Genomic DNA, 18,299 nt, shown 5'->3' on the forward strand with positions numbered 1-18,299 from the left:
ATCTGTATTAATCTTTTTCTTCCAGGACTGTACTAAAAACATCAAGAAGCCACCACATGGGATGTTCTAAACATTTATTATTGTCTTTAGTTTTACAGTCTCTGTAACCATCTAGTTTATTTTCAAACATATATTGGATGATGATTTGATCAAGTGGTTATTATTATTATTTTTAATACCTGCTCTATCTTGTACCATATGAAATTTAAACAACTGCTTTCTTAATGCCTTGTTCAGCTGCATTTTAGTTTGTGTTATTACTTCACTTTTGAATTATGTCTATCTTAAGAGTTGTGTTTTGTAAACACTTAAAAAATGTGTAACCAAGTTAAAGGTTTATTTTTCTTTCAGGTGAAACATATCTGGAGGTAGACAGTCCATTACTGCTTCTGGTGGCTTCATGCTCATTAGACTAATAATGAGTATTTTCCATTCTCAGTACATCAGAAATACAAGATCGCTGGTGGATCTTCACTCTACTCCTCATTCTACGGAAGTCAACAGAATGGGTGAGGAAGAAAATACTTGCTTTTATTGATTATAGACAATAAATTATGCTTATTGTCACTGGCCAAAGCTATTGCAAGAGTGGCTATGACATTAGTTTTTAGCTGGAAATATTGTTCAATTCCAGTAATACAAGGCCTATTCAATAATTATAAGGAGGAGATTGATATTAAAAACACTACACGCTTCATCATATCTGCATGTTTACTTACACACTCTGCTCCATCTTAAGCTCCTATCCGGTGCTGAGTCTTCCCATTGCACATGGTAGCCCATGTTCATATCCACATTTGGACTACTAAAGAATATAACTCATGTGAATTTGCTCTCTTTTGAATCATTAAGATTTGCTTCTTTACTAGATTATATACCTCAGCTTACAAACATACAACCATTATGACACAACTCCTGTTTTAAAACATGCCTGTTATCTAAATATCCTCTACCAGCTAATGCCTCACTTCTTTTTTATGGTGAGCTGTCTAATAAGGTAGCCATTAGCTACATGTGGCTATTTAATGTAAATTAATTGAGCATAATTAAACATTCAGTTTCTTGGTTGCACATTTCAATAGCCACGTATAGCTAGTGACTGTCACACTGGAAAAGGAAGATTATATAATAATTCCATCTCTGTAGAAAAATCTATTAGCCCCATATAAAGAAAATGTACAGGCTTCTTATCACTGGAAGATAATAAAATAGTATATATCAAAACCTGAGACTTGCAGCAAACGTTTAATGTGAAGGAAAAAATTGTGGCATTAAATGCATAAATTAGAAAAGAATTTTGAACTTTAACAAGTTGAAAAAAACAGCAAAATAATAGTCCGAATTATTGTAAAGTAAATAATAAGAAATTAAATAAATGAAATGAAAAATAGGTCAGTAAAGAGGGTAACCAAAGCCAAAAGTTGATCCCTTAAAATTAGTAATAAAATTTTTCAAACTGTCCAGGCTTTTCTAGAGAAAAACAAATGTCACCCAGAAAATATATGTTAAGAATAAAAATAGATTAAGTGACAGATATTGCAGTGATTACAAAGACAATGAGGGCATGCTATTAATAGCCTTGAATAATTTTACAGCATAAACAGCAATATAAAAATATCTAGAAAAATTTAACTTACCAGTGCTTAGCCAAGAATAAATATAAATCCTGAATAATCACATAACTATTAAAGCAATTAATATAGTTGCAAAAGGAAGACAGTAGCACCAGAAGGCTTTGTAGATTAGCTATGCCAGATTCTCAGGAAGTAGTTCATTACAATATTATAGAAAAGTAGACAATAGAAACGAGGAGTATTCTCCAAATCATTCTATTTATTTATTAAACTTAATACTTTAGCAGAAAGGAACATTAAAAAAAACTGAAAAATAAATAAACATAAAAAAACGTAAATATATTATACCAGCCTTAAATTAAGTAGCATATACAAAATGATATAACATGAATAAGTTGGTTTCACCCTAAAGATGTCAGGTTGATTTAACAATAGAAATGTATGAATATTATTTACTACATTTACTGATTACAGAAAATATTATAGAAACCTTATTTTTGATAAGCAAAAAAATATAAAACATAAATATGCACTATTTATAACTATTCTTACAAATAGAAATTGAAGGTAGCTCACTTAAACTGATAAAAGGTATCTACAAAAACACACCCCACTATTAGTAGTAAAATTTTTGAGTCACTCTATATAAAGTCAGAAGCAAAACATATGTATTTCTATTATTGCCAGCAAAAAAATATAAAACATAAATATGCACTATTTATAACTATTCTTACTAATAGAAATTGAAGGTAGCTCACTTAAACTGATAAAAGGTATCTACAAAAACACACCCCATTATTAGTAGCAAAATTTTTGAGTCACTCTATATAAAGTCAGAAGCAAAACATATGTATTTCTATTATTGCCATTTCTACCCTGGATCTTAGCCAAAAGGCCTAGAAGCTATTATTATTTCCATTTCTGTCCAGTATTGAAATGAGAGCTTAAATCAATGTTTCAAGAGCAAATACATACGTACATACATACATATATGAATAAATAAATAACAAAAGATTCGGTAAGAAGAAAGCACAAACAAACATTCGTTATCTAGCCAGGCTGTTGTACTGTTCGTTGGCCCATTTGCTCTCACATTCTTCCCTGTGCCTTTTCTGCTTTGCTCTATACAGCAGGGATCTACAATTTTCAGGTTTCCATGCAACTAATGGAGGCCCCTAGCAGAAGTTTGGAGCCACAGGAAAACCAAGAAGCCAGTGTGTTTCTTTTTGTCTCTTGCTCTCTCCACAGTGTTATCTATAACAGGGGCTCTCTGTTTTGGGTGCTAAATTCCAAAAGACAGTTCCTTCCTCTGGGATCACAATTTCTATAGGGAAGTTCCTTATTTCCTACTTTTACAAGGTTTTAGCTGCTCCTGGAATGCTTTGGTTTCTGAGCACAAGTATAACTACCTGCTTCTATGATCTCATCAGCAAAAGGAAGTGTCAAAGGTTTCTGGATGTTGCTAAATGCCTCACCTCCCCCTGGTTGCACTCCAGCTTTTCCATCACTTGTATATCCAATCCTTGACATTAATGTCATTCTCCCTGAAACAATTACAGTGATTTCTCTTTCCTGAACTGATTCAAGCAATACAGATGTGACCCTATAAAGATGAAAAGGGAGTTGCCAGGATGATTATTAGCAGCTGTTCAGCAGCTGAAGGAGCAATAAGACAAGACAATCAATTGATAAAATTCTGAAAGTGAAGACTCAATAAATAGTGAGAAGGAATGTTTTTGAACTATCAATTGTTCCTCTATCTCGATCTACAGTAACTAAAATATTAAGTCTGCAATTCACAGTGTTATTAATTTCAAAGAATCCAATAGTGGCCAGCTCCTGTTTTCATTACAAGACCTAGTATGAACTTCTCTAAAATTGATGACTGTTCCACATAAAAGGTCCAAAGGATGCCATGTTTTTGGAAGGAAACAGATAAAGGGGATGTGTTTCAAAAAGAAGAGATTCATAGTATTTTACTTATAGTGAACAATAAGATTCCAGAGAGTGCATTAAAGAGATTTCAAGAGGGAAGTGACTAGTGGAAAAATGAATATGGAACTGAGGACATACCAGATAACGTGGGATCATGTATGTGGGAGGAAGTAGGTGACTAACACTGCCCGTGTAGCACAGAACAATGGACAGTGGGGATGGGGTTGTTACTAGCTTTAAAGTTCCAGTACTGGCAGCCTGGGACCTGGTAGATATCAGAATTGTGATTGATTATGGTCTGTGTCCTGGATCAGTGTGATTAAGTCTTTGTTTAGGCCACTCAACTGAATATTGGTAACTTTTTAGTTAACTGAATATTAGATTCCCCATATGTATGCCTGTTTAAGGATTTTAAGATTTTAGAAACTTAAGCACAATTATGTGGTTGTCTTATTATAGAAAACACCATTTAAAAAATTAAATTGAATGTAGAAACTAATATGCTTGTAATTTAATATCTACTCATTCATTAAATGTGTTATTAATTCCACAAATATGTATTGATCCCGTTATATGCTGAACACTCTTCTATGTGCTGATAAAATGCAGTGAACCTTTCTTGACAGAGCTGACTCCAGAGTTTTTAGTATAATATGAAAGATGATTACACATCATATAAAATGTCAATATGCTTTCGTAATATTTGAACATAAATATTCCATTATTTGAACATAAAAGTGTCTGTATTTAAAGTCCAATATAGAAAAGATGTTTCTTGTATGTGATATATCATATATAAAATTTTAATTATATCATCTTATTTAAAAATAGTAGATAATATATGTCATTTATAATATATCTGTTATATTCAAATTTTGGAAAAATATGTGTTTACAACCTTACAAACAAGTCGATTTCTGGTTCACTTCCACTGAAAGTGAAAACACCTCTCTCCAAAATAACCACCTTTGTTATTATGGCTTTGCTAAATTCATCATTTATAAATTTTTCATTAATCAATTTCAATGCAGAAAAATAAACCTAAGAAAAATTGAAGAAAAGTATAATTCATACAACTAGTACTGAATCTATTTCTCCAAAAGTAGAGTAGCTTTTATCTCTACATGGGAAAAAATTATCTTTTGGTGTTTTGTATTTCTTTAAAAAAGTGTAATTCAAACTTTGTACTTTTATATATACTGCAAAGTTTACCTCAAACATTTGAAAATTTATGAATTTTTACATGTGCTTAAACTTATAATCTGGTTTATAAATTAAGTAGACATTACAAAGGGAAAATTACAATATTAAAATGTACTTCAGGCTCTCAATATTTCATGAATTAAATTTGGGAAATTTATTGTGAGGCACATGACACTGACTCCAGTATTTAAAAAATCTAGTTTTCATTAATTTTCCAATATATACTAAAGAAGGAAAAAATATTAGTTCAAATGAATAAGATTTTTAATATTACCCGCTAGTGGAGTACAGTGAGTAAAACATTCTCCTTTTAGGAGGATTGCTTGCAGTTAGGGATATTATCAAACTTGACTGGAAGGGAGCTCAGATGAATCAGCAGCCTCTGTAACATACCAGCAGCCACAGCAATCATGGGAGAAGAGTTGCTAATGAGTGCTTCAAAGTTGGGGGAAACTCTGTAATGGAAGTGAGAAAATAATATGAAATTTACTGATTATTTTGCAAGGTGAAGGAACAAGAGAATCATGAGAGCAATATCCTAAATGGGAAATAATATAGAATAATATGAATTGTATAGGCCATTTTTCATGACAGAATTACATCACCAGAATAGTATAATTATAAATGGAGAAAAAAGCACACAAATATATAGATATGAATAATTAGTTGAGGAAAGAGTTGACATTAAAGGATATCTTCGCAGAATATACTTGTTGGCTTTTTTCTTATAGCGAATTGTCGATATCACTATGCATGTATCTTTATAAGTTAGAAACATCACTTTCATTATATCTATAACATAGATATAACGTATATTATAATTTTATTGACCCATGTCCTTTGCCTACCTCTACATAGTAAAAAGTGTATGTGAAAGACCTGTCTGTTTTGCTCTCTTCCTACAACAGACTTTGCGTCCTGTATTTCAGGAAGATGAGTGTTAATCTAAAATACGTTTAAGTCCTTCAGAGATTCTACAACCACCTCTTTACATAGTGGTAATATTTAATATTATTTGATATTTTAAAAGTACCAAGATGACATATCACTAAATTATTTTTTCACTATGCCCTCAGAGATAAATATAATTTCTTATGTTTTTATACTATTATATTGTCTTAGATTTTTCAGGCTACTATAACAAAATACCATAAACTGGGTAGCTTATAAAGAACAGAAATCTATTTTTTATAGTTCTGGAAGCTGGGAAGTTCATGATGAAGGCACAGGCAGATTTGGTGCCTGGTGAGGGCCCAGTTTTTCATAGACGACACCTTCTTCCTGTGTCCTCACAAGGTGGAAGGGGCAAAGAATCTCTCTTCGGCCTATTTTATAAGTTCACTTAAGTACATTCATGAGGGCTTTACCCTAATGACCTAATCATCTTCCAACAGACCCCATCTCCTAATACCACACTTAATATGAGTCTTGGTACCTAATTTATACCTGCTATGAATTTTTGGTGGGGGGACATAAACATTCAGGCCATAGCATGTATCAATATCACTTTCATTTCCATTCCTTTACTTAGTCTTTATTAACAGTATCAAACATTGTAATGCATCTAACTAATTTCTACTTGCTTCTATCTTTCTCAAATCTTCTTTATTCTGATATTTTTGCTCTTTTGTAATTTATTTCTGCTTGTCTTCAAACAATCTCTACTTTCTTATATAAAAAGGTTGGTTTTCCATTCTCCCCTTATTAATTTTGTTTTTAACATACTAACCTTATTCAATGCTGTAAGAGTAATTTATTTCTGCTTGTCTTCAAACAATCTCTACTTTCTTATATAAAAAGGTTGATTTTCCATTCTCCCCTTATTAATTTTGTTTTTAACATACTAACCTTATTCAATGCTGTAAGATAAATGTAATTTTTTTAACATAGCCATCAAACAGACTATCTCTTGTAAAGGATTATAAAACTCTTTATATGAAGGCCAAAAACATAATTCAGTGTGAAAAAACAATTTAAAAATTAGGTCATAAAAGTATATATGTGAAAAATAAAATGTATAACCTAATAATTTTGATTAACTTTGAGTATAAAATTAAATATTGGTCAATAATGAATTTCTTATTATGAAGCTAATAATGTGTAATTGATATGGGTTGAATGTTTCCCCCAAAGGTTCATGTATTTGAAACTTAATCCCCACTGTGACAGTGTTGAGGAGGTGGGAAATCCTATTATATTAATTGAAAGGTAGAGCCTTCAAGAGGTGATTAGATTGCGAGGACTATGCCCTGTTGAATGCATTGATCCATTCATGGAGTACTGGGCATGGTTCTGATGGTTTTATAAGGAGAGTTAGTGAGAAGCTTAGTTCTCTTGCTCTTGCTGAGTCATTTCATCAAGTCTACTGTGCTTTGCTGTGAAGAGTTCACCACTCAGCAACAAGACCCTCTACCAGATATGTACCCTGGACTTTGGACTTCCTGGCCTCTGAAACTGTAAAAATAAATTTTATTTCTTTATGAAGAACCCAGTTTCAAGTATTCTGCTATAAGCAACAGAAACTTACTAATACGCTAATGAAAATACATTATGAAGATGTGATATATATTCTTTATAATGTGATAGCCCTCATTCTAGTAAAAGCCACAGTAGACTGAGTGTAGAAACTCAGGCATCTTTTAGTTTCTACCACTAACCAGCTGTTGGAATTTGAAAAGTCACCAACATTCCCAGATTTTGTGCTTTTTCAATGGCATGAGCAGGATGACAATCTGGATGATGGCTTGGAACCCTTCCAAGGAAATGATGCCTGTCCATACAAATACAATATGTATTTCTTTACAAAATCTCTTTGTTACTTGGATTTACATTTGGATATCTCCCTTATACTAGAAACCGATAAAATAGTGAACTGCCACTCTGGAGATTCAGAAAGCTAATCAATTTCCTTTTTGATAAGTATAAAACTGCTCTTTATAATCTATTTCATGCTTCACACTTATCGTTTGCTTTTCAGACCGTTATAAAGCTTTCTATGAAGAAATGTTCTCTTTCAAATCCCCCTGAAACAGAGAGGCTGTGTAAGTCTTTGAGATAACCAGGGCTTCTCTGATGAAGTAGGAGCTGTTTAATATATTATAGGATTGGTTAAGTAATTAAGTAAATAACTCATTTATTTTCAATTTTACTTTTACTGATACTTTTGCAGAAATGAGCCTTTATTATACAAAGAAACTCATGAGCCAGCCTACGACAATTTCATTGTTCACATTCTAATGAAGAGAACCCACAAATATTTGAGCAAGCTTGAAAAATCATGGAAGACTCCAGGTAGAAGACAATATGTGAGTTATCAAAAGGTCAATTAGTATATAGTCAAATGAAGACAGAATGACCATTTCAGGAAGAGAATATAGCATAAGCATTGCACAAAAGACTCAGATGAGAATAACACCAGAAGACATATAAATAGCTTTGCTTGTCAGGGGCAGGGGGATAGCTAGGAGATATGAGAGGAGGTGGAAGGGATGAATCATTAATGGTATTTTGTATTTTGTTAAAGTTATCAGATTTTATCCTGTGGATTTTAGGAGGAAAAGTGAAACATACCTATCAGGGGTATGTTTGAAAAAGATTCTTGTGTCAGCAGTGTGAAGGATAGATCTGACAGGGATCTGAAGCAGGATGAACATTTAATAGATAGGAGAAAAGCAACAAGCAGCAAAGAGAGTGCACATTAGTGAGCCTCCAAAAATGTTTACTGAGTTGAAATGAATTGAAGAAGTTTGTTGAAACTTTCCTTTCTCACGTCTTATTTTTAGAAAATGTCAATAGCAACTACTCATTGGCTTGCTTCAAAGTTCTTTTGCTGAACCCCAGTAAGGGTGAGATAGTTGAAGTCTGGGAGAATGACCTATCTCATCACAGATGCTTCAAAAATGTCATCAAACACTCCTCTACAGATGGTTCCATTGTTCAACATGGTTTTTACAGGTCCTGGGTCTATGCTGCAGTCTGATGCACAAAATAGTATTCTGCTCTTTGCAATGGAATTCAATATGTATGTTAATTATTCCCTTTGCACTTGGACAAAACATGTCAGTGACTACATCTACTATGATTGTTACAATCACATTCCATGGCTACTAACTACTCTTATAAATGTTTATTCCTTTTTTTTCTGAGTCATTTTCAGGAAGTATTGCCAATAAAATAAATCGTTTAGCAGTTTCTTCTCAATCATTTTGAAAGCTAAGACATACCAAAGTGCAAGCTGCCTACTGATGATTGCAAGCTGACTGCTGCGTTTTCATTTTTGGAACGCTTTCATATTTTTATAAACGTGTCATCATAATACTGTCATACAGATAAAAAGAAATATACCTTTTTCCATTTTACAAATGAGTGGATTAAAATATAAAAGACTGACTTATAAGAAGTTGGTACAAGTGCTTAGTTTAAAATGAAAAAGAATATCCCACCAATAAATATTACTATTTGAATATCTATAGTATCTGTATTGCTGTAAAAAATGTTTTTCAGCTCAGCCTTGGCAATGGAAAAATATTATATACATATATATGTATATATATATATATGTATAAACACACACACACACATGCACGTATTTTTCTCCATTGTATACAAATACATTTCCAAGCCTTATATGCTGAAAAGCCAAGTAACAATGACAAACCCAGAAACATTGAACATCTTGGCCAACAGACTCTTAAATAGCATTTCTCAAAATAAATCAAGAGAATTTATTCAAGGGAAGAAATAACAAAATCCAGATATGGTGCAAAAAATGTACAAAATGAAACATATTGTTGAAGAAGTTTTCAGACACTACCAGGAGCATGTCAGAAGGACTCACAGTACAATTTGAAGTGGCTCCTATTGTTAGACTGATGCAATTTGAATGGAAAAACAAGTGGAAATTACTGAAACATTGATTGAAATTAATAATAAAATATGATAAATTTATGAATTGATATTGTTACTTAATAAAAAAGTCATTAGTCACCTTTGGTGGATACTAGGTGTGTGAATGAGAAAAACAAATACCTTCTTTCCTCTGATCTCACAGTACAATCATCAACACTGAAGACAAACTTCTGTGACCAAACGTGCAGAGATTTCTCCCTACTGGTTCTACCTGGAGAGGGCGTCAGGTTGTACAGGATGAGGGCTTAGTCCCCAAGACTGACCCCACATCAGATGCCAGTCACAAGTCCAGACCTCTGGAACTTATGACCAACCACCTAGGAATTATGGTTCCCAAAACCCCTTCCTTGAGTTTGATTAGTTTGCTTGAGCAGCTCACAGAACTCAGGGAAACACATACGTATGTTTACCGGTTTATTATAAAGGACATTACAAAGGATACAGATGAAGAGACACATAGGGCGAGGTGTGGGAAAGAGCACCGAGCTTCCACGCCCTCCCAGGATGCACCACCCTCCAGGAACCTCCACATGTTTGACTATCCAGAAGCTCTCTGAACACTGTGCTCTTGAGATTTTTTGGAAGCTTTATTAGGCACGATCGATTAAATTATGGGCCACTGCTGATCAATTTAACCTTCAGCCCCTCTCCCCTCCCTGGAAATCAATGGTTGGGACTGAAAGTCCTGTTTTGGTCTTTCCTGTGACCAGCCCCCAACCTGAAGCTACCTAGGGGCTGCCAGCCATCATTAGCATACAAAAAGACTCATCACTTTGGAGATTCCAAAGATTTTAGGAGCTGTATTTCAGGAGACTGGGACTGAGACCAAATATATATTTTCATACTATCACACTAGGTAATGAATGCCTTTTGTAAACTGAGAAATAAAGGGAAATACTCAGCATCTATCCTAATGATCTTCTAAAACTGTGACCAAATACTTGATTTTATACTTTGATACTTTAATTTTTAAAGTAAAGAATTCCAGCTAATAAAGGAAAAAACGGTATGTAAAATTGTAATATCATTATATTGCAACCACTAATTAAATGGCAGAGATAAAAAAATCATAATTAATGACTGCTTAAATCATTAAGAGAGATGTTAAAAGAAATTAGGCTAACACAAACCCACTAATTAATATAAACATTAAAAAAGAACACATAATTTCTATATAGGAAATACAAACATTTTACTAAAAATTGATGTAATATAATTCAGTTTCTTTCTCTACAGATAAAGGGAGCAAGAAATAGCAAGACAGAGTTTACCATCCTGGGAAAGGAAGATGTTAAATGACATGGGGTGAGGGCAGGGTGTCAGGTTGTTGACAAATTGTAAGACTCAAATACATCTGAAAGCTCTAGGTGGCAGCAAGAGTGCAGACACTGCTCAGTGAGCATGACATAAACTGGGACTAAGTATACATTTTATCTTCAATACCAACTAATAGGAACTTTGCTCTGGGTTGCAGTAGAAGAGACTGCAAGTTCACCAAGATAGCATAGTTACTGAGGGAACATTAGTTTTGGAGGCTGCCTAGTAGACATATGTCAGGCCACCAAAGTCACAATACCCCAAAGCATAGCGATCTCAGTCAATTGATTTAAATGGGGCAAAAGATAAGATTAGGTAATTGTCTCACAATCAAATAGTTCAAGAGCAAAGTTTTGAAATCAAATGTGTATATATACATATATATATATATACATATGTATAAATATCCAAGCTCTGACATTATTTAACAGTATAATATAGGATTACTTGCTTGATTTTCGTATTTCTTAACTGTCTAATGAGAATAAAATGCATATAGGTGGAGTTGTAATAATTAGAGAAGATATTGTTGGAAAAGTTGTTATTATAATGTCTGTCATATGTATTCACTAAACATTCTCAATGGAGAATATTGAATTTGGACAAAATAATAGGGAGCTGGTTATTTCCTTTTGATGGGGAAAAGCAAGAACAAGCGAAATAAGGGAAAATACATATAAGCCCAGTTCTGAGAAAATGAGATAACTTAAAGGAAGTAGTTCTGTGTTGCAGGAATAAAATGGGGGCCTAGTTATTACCCCTTGGTTTATGGCAATAAAGAAACAATGTTGGACCCTAGAATTCTATATTGAATAACAGAGATCTTGGGTCTGGACATTTGGACAAGATACAAGTCAGAAGACAGTTTTTTGGATATAATTATGATTCCCTACAGTCAAAATGCACTCAGAAATATAAACATAATTAAGCCTGGAGCTGGAAAGATTCTATTGACCAAGATGGCTACAGCTGATGAAAGAAAACTATGGAATTGGAGACAAGCCACAGACAGATGTGCAGATCCTCCAACGTTGCCTCCAGCCAGTCTTGTTGCTTACTAAATTCAACGACATTTATTGTGAAAGAGTGCTGGTTTCTACTTCTGTCTTGAAAAAAATTATTTCTGTTGGGTGCCAAATTGAAGACCTGTTTACATTATTGCTCTACCTGAAGTTTACCATAATTAATTTCAACAACATTATCTGGAATCATACAATGGTGGAATATTAGAAACAGAGATATCCACAGACATTATTAATAAATGATTATTCACATTGTTCCAAAGAATAAGCCGGTCCAGAATCATTAATTTACTAACCGGTAGTTGGTTAACAACTTAGCATAAGACCTTTCACTCAATTCTGATCAAATGTCCCTTGTATTACATAATTGCTATTAATACCTGAGAGGAGTACCTGAGATAAATATGTGGCTTTATGCAATATTATTGCAATATTGTTTTATCTAGAAAATAAAACAAAAACTAAATTATTTGATTAATTTGGTTAAAGGAAGATTATCTGTGCCACTCTATAAATGGCAGAAACTTCAAATTCATACCACTTTAGCAAATAAAAATGGGTTTTTAAAAAATCAAATACCAGAATTCCATTTTTCCTATCTTGTTCCAATGTGAATGCTTTCATTTTTATGATAATTTCATTAATAAGAACTCTTCAATTAAGCACAGGTGTGAATTTTTCTCATTTAGTGTCTGACTAAATATAGGAATTCAGACAAATAGTTGTCAGATATTATTTTATCAAAATTATCGTTAATATAAAGCATATAGGATTCTCAACTATATAAATGATATTTTTTCAAGATTTAATTTGTGTTCATAATTTATAACTTGTACAATATTTTCTGCCTAAAAGAAAAGTCTCTTGTGTATATGCAACTGTCCCTAAATAGATCATATGTCTATGAATTTAGTAGCAAAAGAAGTTGGGAAACTAATTTCCTTCATTATATATTGGAGAAGGATTTATATTGTAGCAAATTCCTCAGTAAAGTGTATTTAATATCGGCAAGCCATGAGCTGCCACCTATGCCTACCCAAGAAAAAAAGACTACACAATGTCTAAAATTTTAGTCGAGACTCTCACTTGGAAATTAGCAACATCAGGATACAGATGGCACTTGCATTTAGTAAAGAGTTTGGGGTTTTGGTCTGTCAGTGGCAGTTTCTGGAATCCATCACCCTGTGCAATGCTGCCAGCCGTCATGTCTCTGACCAGGACAACATCAGTGGGACCACCACTGAGATAATCCTTCCATGTCTTTGATGGGATTCCATGAGAAACGATTCTGAGACAGAAATATACCAGTCGGAGTTTACTGGGGAGTATCTTTAGGAAACTCACCTTCAGAAAGTGAAAGACTGTATTGGACAGAAGCAGAAGCTGAGCTGCCATAAATATTTTTAATTCATATACATTTATCTATCATTTCTCTGTGGTGAGTACATTCAGAATCCTCTCTTCTAGCTATTTTGAAATACACAATTCTATTAACTACAGTCATCCTACTGTGCTATAGAACACCAGAACATATTCCTTTTATTTAACTGTGACTTTGTACCCTTTCAAGCTTTTCTAAGAATTGTTGCTACGAAATGGGGAATAGTAACAATCAGTTTTTACGTGTGTGTTTCTCTCCATCTCTCTTTACATTAGAGATTATAAATGAAGACAATGTGCTATGGAGGCAATAAGGGCATGTTCTAAGCACAGTATGCCAGTCACCTCCACGTATTTTACAACAGGCTACATCTTTGACCAACACAAGGAGGAGGTGAAAAAACAGACTGAGGATGCAATAGACATGACTTCACCAAAAAAAAAGGAAAGAAAGAAAGACAAGATAGCCAAATGGCAGCAGCAGGGATAACGTTGGGAAACTCATTTTTGTCTTGTAAGGGACAAATACAGTTATGAAGAACTAAACTAGGACCTGTGGGTAGAACTTACAAAGGTAAATATACATACTTTATATATATAAAGTATGTATGTATATATATATATATTCTCAATAAGACACAGAAATATTCTAATTGCTCTTCAAGATTAAAAACTAAGTGAACCAGGTGATTTTTTTTTTTTTCAGCTAGAAATTACTCCATTTTGCTGTTTATCTTCTTTTGAATCCTGTGGCCTCTAATTCTCTAATTCTGATATGTGACTATTAAAGTGGCAGGAATAGTCTCCTGGCAAGAGCAACACAGTGTGTGGGAGCCAGGAAAAAACGTAGAGAAAATGGTATCAGGAAAAACTAACATGCTGAAGAGTGTTCTGGAGAACCTGGAGAGGAATCTGAGCAGTAATTGCAGAGGAATCATTGGCAGGAAACTTGGAGGCTCAGGAAGGCCTAGGGAGTATAGACAGCACTCCTGATTTCCAAGTGATGTGAGCTGCTGATAGAACTATTAAGCCCGTGAAGGAAATCTATGCAGCCCCTGCTGTTGGTCCATCTGCAGAAAGCTTCATATGCCAGTTTTCTTAATTAGGGTGGGCAGGGAGGGACATCATGTTGAGATTAGGTCCACAGTACAATAAAGGAAGAAACTGTTTTTACTTATTGAGCTGCTACCAAGAAATGTGTTAATTATCAAGATAGAACATTTTGTATACGTGGTAAGTACAATTCTTAAAAAAACGTTCTGAGGTGATCTTTGGAGTTGTTATTCAATAAGGAAGGGTGCAGCCTACTGAGAATGCTGATTGAACTCTGATGTTAATATATTTATTTGATCTTTAACCCTGATTTACCTATAATTCCACTGTGCTAACTTGTGCAACGGACCTTTTCCTTTTCACCCTAGAAAGGGCATTTATGTTAAAAAACTAAAGATATGTTTTTTTCAGTTTTATTAAGAAATATGAATGTAATTGATGCTTATGCTAAAAACTGAAGAGTATTTGGAAAAGTAGGAAGATCTTGTAGGGGCAGAAAGGTGTGGTACCTTTCCTCACCCATCATAAGGATCACAGCTGACACGACTGTAACAAAAGGTAGGTTGACAAGAGAAAAAGCATAACAAATTTATTTAATCAAAATTTTACACGACATAGGAGCCTTCAGAAATAAAGAACCCAAAGTCCAGGGAAAATGGTTTTTATGCTTAGATTCAATGAAAAATGGACAATCCTGTAGCAATGTGATTGGACAGAGGATATAATCTAAAGGTGACAGACGGAGGGGGAAACCCAGAAAAGCCCGTCTGTTCAGATTCTCCCGGCCTCTCTGCACAGCGTTCCTTCCTCCTGGCTATGAGGCAGATCCCTTGGAATGAGGGTCTTCCAAGGGAAAACGGGACCTTTCTAGGATTTGTGGCTTCCTTTAAGGAAGAAGTGTTCTTGTTTCTATGACCTGCCTTGGGGAACAGGAATTCTGATTTCTATAACTCACTTTGGGAGAGAAAGAGAAGTGGGAGAAAGCAGAACTTGCTTCTGAGGCTGCTTCTGAGGCCTTCCATTGTCCTTCAGTTCACAGCATTTAGTACGCCAAGGCACCACACTTTGGGGTATTGTGTTCTGAGCCCAAACAATCTACACTATCAAGACAAGAAATGTGCAATACCATGTTTTCATACATGAATCGGAATAGCAAATTTCCTTTCTTTCTTTCTAGTTTTTTTCACACATGTTACTTCCTTGTAGTTTTATAATCTCATTCATTCTATAAGATAGGCAAATATGCTGGTGTTTATACTGAGAGATGAAGGGCCTTCTTATCACTAACATTCAGTTGGCATTTAAATTATTTTTAACCTCTTTTATTATTTCGTTTTCATGTTAAATTTCTCCATTGAGTTTTAGAATTACATCGACCTGCTCTTGTGATTTAAGTAAATATAAAAGGTTTACTTTCTGTTGGTATCTTAAACTTTCTCTTTGACTACTTTTAAAATTATAGCATTTGTTTTTTTAAAGATGTCACTCACAAATTAGCTTGACTGAAAGATTGTAGCCGGCTAGATTTATAATGTGACCTTTTTTATCAATATGTGCACTTCATGATTTCATTAATATTTGGAAAATAAAGCAATATTTCCTCTAAGTTAAATTTCTTCTAAAATTAAGAGACTTATTTAACAACTAGTAAATATAATACATTACATTATTATATTATATTATATAATGTTATTATATTATATACATTATTATATAACCTATTATAATTCCTTATTTATATTTATTATAAAATGCATGTATATAACATATAAATATATAACAAATATAATACATTCATTATGGATATATAGTGAATTTATATTTACTATATCTTATAAGTAAATATAGATCGATCAATAGATAAGATAAATAGATACATACATATATATATATATATATATATATATATAGATTTCATATATTTATTTCATTCAGGACTTTTCATTGTCATCTACGAAACATCTTTATGCTCATTACACAGAGCACTGAGACACCAATGTAATTTGTAAAGCACATACTCAGTGTATGCCTCTGTTTCGGAAGGCTAAATTTGGCTTTAATAATCCTGTTTTATACTAGAGATGCAGAATAGGCCATAGTTAACTAGAATTAACCAGGATTATATGTTTACCTCTTTCTCTCCTACATCAAAATCATCAAATTTCAGTTGTTACTTCTCTATTAAAAAGACCGTTCTTTTCTTAATTTTTAAACCATCTTGCCTAATTTGGCAACAACCCCTTACAACTAGAGGATACGAAGATGAATAAAATATGAACCTAAATATTAAGACACTTATATTATCATGGGGAAGAACAATATGTAAATAAATAGCTATATATGAAGGTATTTCACAAAATTTGTGGAAACATAGAATTAAAAGATAGCGCAAATCTTGCCATGAACTTTTTGAAGACTCCTCTTATACAGTGATCTAATGTTTTAGTCAGTCTGGGCTTCTGTAACCAAGTACCATAGCCTGGGTGGCTTATAAACAACACAAATTTATTTCTCACTGTTTGGGAGATTGGAAGTCGCAGATCAAGTTGACAGCATGGTTGGGTTCCAGCAAGGGCCTTCTTCCATGTTGCAAAGGACTACCTCCTCACTGTGTCCTCACATGGTGGAGAGAGAGCTTGCTAGCTCATTTTTATTATTTTTTAATGTAATATTATTAATATTATTTTTTACATACTAGGATGTTGTTGCAGAGCAGTTGGGAGGAAGGTGGAGAGGGGAAAGGGGAAGGAAATGTGATAGAAGAAGGAGGGAGGGCGAGGGGTGGGACCGAGGCCTATGGCTGCCTCCTCATACCCACAGGGGAGAACAGGGGACTTCCAGTGATGGCTTGGTCATTGCTAGGCTGGGTGCAGATGTCTGGGGGATGTGGCAAAAGCCCTTGTACCCCACCATCCCAGCTTGGGAACCCAAGACCCTTCTTGCTGCAGCTTGGTGGTTATCACTGGGCTGGCTGCCATGGGTTGGGAGAGCCCAGGCTGCTTCCTGTGGCAGTTCAGTGGTTGCTGCAGGGCTGGCTGTGGGTGTCAGGGGTCGTGGCTGAGGCCTGAGGCCCCCACCACCCTGGATCAGGAGAGCCTGAGCTGCTTCCTGCAGTGGCTCCATGGTCACCACTGGGCTGGCTGCACATGTCAGGGGTGGAGGGCATGGCCAAGGCCTTTGCCCCCCCCCCCCACTGCCCCGGCTTGGGAGAGCTTAGGGCGCATCCTGTGGCAGCTAAGTGGTCACTGCTGGGCTGGCTGCTTGTGTCGGGGGTGTGTGGCCAAGGCCCAAGGCCCCCCACAGTCCCAGCTGGGAGAGACCGGGGTGCTTTCTGTGGTGGCTCGGTGGTCTTTACTAGGCTGGCTGCATGTGTTGGGGGGGCATGGCCAAGACCCTTTTCACCCACCCTTGTTTGTGGGGATTGGGGGGTATTGCTGAGGCCTCCCCACTTTCTGGCTTGGTAGCCCAGGGGACTTCCAGTCCTTCTAGGTGTTATAGGTGTTCTTTGGTGAAATGAGACCTTTACTAGTTAATATGAAAGTTTGTCTCTGGTTTCAGATACTTTGTTTTTTTTTTCCTTTTAGTTCTTTGTTGGATTATTTACTGTTCCTACCACTTAAACTCTACACTGGAACTAATTTGTTGTCCTTTTCTTACTTCTAAAATGGGGAAACTTCCTGTGGGGACCAGCACTTGAGCTCTGTGGTTGAGCTAAATTGCTGCTTTGCTGCTGATTCCCTGGAGAAGGCTTTTTTGTGCAGCTCAGGTTTTAATGGTTGACTTTATAGGTACTTCTGGCTCATGAGATCCAGTGCAACTGGCTAGTCTAGGCCCAAGTGTTCTCATCGAACTGCACTCCATGCAATTCTGTGTTCCTGACCAAGTCTCCTCTGAGTGGTCCTCTGCT

Source organism: Galeopterus variegatus, unplaced genomic scaffold, assembly GCF_000696425.1.
Source record: "Galeopterus variegatus unplaced genomic scaffold, G_variegatus-3.0.2 Scaffold1698, whole genome shotgun sequence".
NCBI lineage: Eukaryota > Metazoa > Chordata > Mammalia > Dermoptera > Cynocephalidae > Galeopterus > Galeopterus variegatus.